The 5007-nt window shown below is 46.4% G+C and overlaps 2 pseudogenes; one reads left to right on the top strand and one right to left on the bottom strand.

The window, feature by feature from the left end:
* Nucleotides 1-401: 401 nt before the first annotated feature.
* On the bottom strand, nt 402-1109 carry LOC147454584 (putative germin-like protein 2-1; annotated as a pseudogene).
* Nucleotides 1110-1260: 151 nt separating this feature from the next.
* LOC147454583 (uncharacterized) lies at nt 1261-2257 on the top strand (annotated as a pseudogene).
* Nucleotides 2258-5007: the final 2750 nt, after the last annotated feature.

Raw genomic sequence — 5007 nt, 5'->3', positions numbered from 1 at the left:
ATGACACATTTCAGTTGTACGTATGCAGCACCCCCCAACCTCATAAGGCCCGACAAAGCAAAATGTTGCGAGAGTGCATTGACCTATCTTTTTTTGAAACCATACTTCTTATGTTCATATAACAGATCAGTTTTGGCACTACCAAGGTTCACAATTTTGGGGCAACCATCTCTATCCTTGTCCTGTTGGGTGCACTCTTTGCAGTAGTAAGCATCAGAAATTTCGGCACCTCACAGATGATGCAGCGCCCTTGGAAGGAGCCATAATTGCACTCGTGGCACACTCAAACCAGAGTATAGGGGTGAACATATGAATCGCAGATCACGCACTGACTCCCATGTTTGTTGCTGAGAGAGGAGGGAAAGGATGGAGGTAGTAGTCTGCCTGTGGGGTTGAGGGTATTAAAAGAAGCGTTGCTTGCAAGGGAGAGCACTCGGAAATTGAGTTTTCTTCGTGAGCAAGGACCTGAGGGTGAGGTCACGAACAGGGGACATTTCAAAGATGGTTGGGCTCTGCGGATTGCGAGTAATGGTGGGACCCAGACAGCGCAACGCCACCTGCGATGTGCCAGGATTCTGGCTGGTGAGTGCGGTGATGCCCACGACAGCCTCATCACCCACATTCAGCTGAAAGTGGATGAGGCCCTTGGGGAAGAGGAAGAGGTCGCCCTGCACGATAGTCTTGGCAAAGAGCTTGTTCTCGGTGGTGACAAATCCGACGTAGAGAGAGCCCTTCTCAAGGAAGAGCAGTTCGGAGGAGCGGATGGATGTGTGGAGGGTTGAGGCCGCTCACCGCGTAGTCGATCCTCGCCATGGACACTCGGAAGGTGTTGAGTCCTGGGAATTTGGACACATTGGCCAGCGTCACCAGCGCGCCCATCTTGCTACTACTGATGTTCCCGGCTTGCTGATGACTGTGAAGGAGAAGTCATCCACTGTCTGCAGCTCGACCGCCTTGCACACAAACCCGTTCACCTTCACCGTTGAGTTCAAATCCGTGACACATATGTCCTGCAACGGCTCTGCGTCCCCTGCCCGCATGCTCACTACCGCTGCGCCCACCGCAAGTAGTGAGAGGAGCGTAAGCAAGAGCGCATCAAATCTCTCCATGCGGGCAACTTCTTAATCGAGTGGGGTGTGGCTTTGACAGCACTTCTTGGCTCTACCTACTATGCAAGCTCTGGGCGCCAACCCACTCTATTAAAGCAGGCCCAAACATTCCCGATATTCTCGGGCTTCCCCGTCGCGCGCTTCAGTGATCATGTCCGCCTGCTCGTCAACCTCTTATGATTCGCCATGGCTGCTCGTGAGTGCCCGCTTGCCCCGCGTATGCTGAGAGAGACTTTCTCTAAAAAATTCAACTCTCTCAAAGAGCGCGCGCCGGCACGCGGTCTTTGAGAGAGAGAGAGAGAATCCATCACTTGCATTTGCACCACCTCTAGCAAGGTATTCACTAGCAACAAGGGTCTGGCAGTGCTGCTTCTTGCCATGATTTTGGTGATGGGGTGGTGACCTCGTATGATTCGCCATGGTTGCTTGTGAGTGCCCGCTTGCCCCGCGTATGCTGAGAGAGACTTTCTCTCTCTCTCCCCCCAAAAAAATTCAACTCTCTCAAAGAGCGCGCGCCGGTGCGTGGTCTTTGAGAGAGAGAGAGAGAATCCATCACTTGCATTTGCGCCACCTCTAGCAAGGTATTCACTAGCAACAAGGGTCTGGCACTGCTGCTTCTTGCCATGCTTTTGGTGATGGGGTGGTGAGCCTCGCAAATGCAGTAGTAGCGATGAAGAGGATGCCGGAGAAGAGAGAGAGCCAGCTTTCGGCCTGCAATGGCCCTTGGAGTTGACCTCACCAGACACTCAGCATGCCAGGTATAACCCAGCGATGGCAGACCCGTATACGAATCCCTTGTGAGAGAAAGCACGGTAAGTTCCTCTCAAGAGGATGTTTTGTAGTGCATTCTTGGCTGGGAAGAGAAGGGGGCGCCTGCTTTGTTTCCATCGCAAGAAGATCAACCCCTTTCTACGCTTTGCGCCACCTTATCTTGCAGCGGGTGGGGAGAAGGGCCACTATGGCGGCAAGGGTAGCGATGGTTATGATCAGCATGGCGGTCAAGGTGGCAAGGCAGCTATGGTGGCAAGGGTGGCTATAACAACAACCATGGAGGCAACCAGGGCAAGGGCCATGGTGGTAGTTGCGATAAGGGGCATGCGGTCATGGTGGCCACGACCTGTAGGCCTAGCTCGCTAGATTCCACCTAGCTATAATTCACAAGAAGTTTTGGACAAATACCTCAACATCATGAGATTCTGTGAGGGAGGCACCACATACCTAGCTAGGTACGATTGGGGGCAGCGGACCGCCGGCCCCCCCCAATCCTACCTAGCTAGGTATGCGGTGCCTCTCAAGCAAAAGATCATGATGTTATTCATTGTATGAAAAACACTAGAAAAGACTCTGTTTTCGTACATGAGAAAATTTATAAATCTTCTTGTGTAAGCACTGGCTCGTCCTCTCTTGTATGTAAACAGCCAGGTCTCTTTAACTCTCTCTCTCTCTCTCTCTCTCTCTCTCTCTCTCTCTCTCTCTCTCGCATAGCAATGTCTGCTCTCTCACAATGCAAGTTTAATGTCTTATCATGTCAACATAGGGTTCCCTTATGCTACACAACACTTGAAATTGGTGTTTAATCAGAATAAGCCAAAGATATCACTAAATGAGAGAGAGAGAGAGAGAGAGAGAGAGAGAGAGAGAGAGAGAGAGAGAGAGAGAGAGAGATCTCCACGACGAAGAGGAAGCAGAAGCAATTGCGGCATAAGCAGCCATGATGGTCAAGCGCCACAACGGTGGACGTAACAAGCATGGAAGAGGCCACACCAACCCCATCAGGTGCTACAACTGTGGGCGATGTGTGCCCAAGGACAAGGCTATCCAGCGGTTTCTTGTAAGTAACATTGTTGAACAAGCTGCTCTGTGAGATGTGCATGATGCTTTCGTTTATAATGGGTACACACTTCCCAAGCTTTACGCCAAAATACAGTACTGTGTTTTATGTGCCATTCACTCTCACGTTGTCCGTGTAAGATCCCACACAACAAGAAGAGTTCGGGAGCCACCACATAGGTTTAGACGCAAGGAGGATATGCAGAACCAGAATCAGCGTACCAATGTTCCTACTGTTAGGAAGTGAAGAGGTGTCTAATTAGTGCGTAAGCCAAGAGAGGAAGAAGGCTCATGAATTTTGACTTCTATGATAGAACTCTTAGAATACACATGCTACGAGCATTGCCACTGTGGTTGAAGCCATCAATAAGATGGGCGTTGAGGGACTTTTGAGTCTTTTGGACAGGCTTGTATCTGATGTTTTTGAAATATCTTTCTAAAGTTTTTTCCAAAAGAGAGAGAGAGAGAGAGAGAGAGAGAGAGAGAGAGAGAGAGAGAGAGAGAGAGAGACTGACTTGTTTGTGAGACTGAAAGTGTGTGGCAGAGAGAAGCCCTACGAGTGAACAAAAGACACCACACTGAAAATTCACGAAACTCGGCCGCTGAGAGTGAGTGACCAGTGCTCGAAAAAACCTTTTTTCCAGAAACTTGTCAAACCTACATGTTAGAAACAATAGAGGTAACGTGACTATTATTCCATAGTCCATGAAGACTATTATTTTCAAGTATGTGATGTAAGAGATATTTTCCTTTTCCTCTTCGTTTCTCAAGCGTCATGATTATACGTTGAAAGATCTTTTTTGCGAGCTAGACTAAAAGGAGTCACTCACCCAAAAACAATTTTCTCCAATTTCAATAAGGTACAATCTAGCACCAAAGATTGCAAATACACATTGTTCATATTGGCTCCAACCTACCAATATGATCTACCAAATCTACTTCTTCTATAATTTTCTTAGAAGCACTTGCCATAGTATTATGTATTGAGAAACCCTCCTCCCCCCTCCACAACATTGCACGCGCGCACACACACACACACACACACTTTTACTTTTCCAAGCATCTACCATGGCTTTAATATTGATGACCACAAGCTGTGATTCAGAGGAGGGAGCATAACCTTGGATAATCAAGGAGTTAATATAAGGGTGGATGATTAAAGTCTCCATAAGGAATGCTCTAGACGTTTAGAGACAATGATAGATAAATTGTAATACATAATTTGATGCTAAATATTTCTATTATGATTTAAGTTCTATGTACATTGTGGGGTTTTGCTCTTTTTCATGATTTATCGAAAAGGTTTTCTTGGAGTTTGAAATTCCTCATCGTGCACTCAAACATGGCTAGGTACATAACCATTTATGGACGACAATGTGGACACAAGATTGTTCTTATGTTTGACAATAGCATGTATGCACTTTCTATATCTTTTGTGATACAACGTTATGAAATAATAATGCATTCAATTTGCATCCATTAGCTCTAATGGGAGAGCAGGTGACGATAAAGGCTATTGAACTTGCTAGTGGTGAACAAATCTTGCTTCTCAATCAATATGGCCAATGTCAATCTAGAAGGTTCGCATTCCTATTGAAAGCACACAAGGCATTGGAATGAAGGACACACTAGGAATAGTCCGATGGTCCCTCCAGAGTAGTTGGTATACTACATGCAATGCCTTCACAAAGCAGCCTACACATGGCACTCAAGCAAGCAATGGATATCATTCAAGTTCAAGAGCTACCTATGCATTATGATGGACATTTGGCATTTGAGTTACCATCTTTTGATCTATTTGTGCACGAACTTATGAAAATTGCAACATGTGAATTTACCATGGTGAATAAGTTTGCACAAATAGAGTTTTGGAATATGCTCAGCAAGATGGTTCTGAAGCAAGGATATGAATGTGTATGAATGTGTGTGTGTGTGAACACATTAAAGGAAGAGTATGGCTCTTTTGTTTGAGATTATTTGAGATGCAACATGGTTACTTTGCTACACTATCCTCTATAGAGTGACTATTGAGATCTTGATCTAATCTTTTTCATTGCTTATGCTCGCT

Source organism: Adiantum capillus-veneris, chromosome 7 (genome assembly GCF_014529385.1).
Source record: "Adiantum capillus-veneris isolate H3 chromosome 7, ASM1452938v2, whole genome shotgun sequence".
Taxonomy (NCBI): domain Eukaryota; kingdom Viridiplantae; phylum Streptophyta; class Polypodiopsida; order Polypodiales; family Pteridaceae; genus Adiantum; species Adiantum capillus-veneris.
The sequence above is the reverse complement of the archived record's forward strand: the minus strand, read 5'-3'. Positions and strand labels throughout refer to the sequence as shown.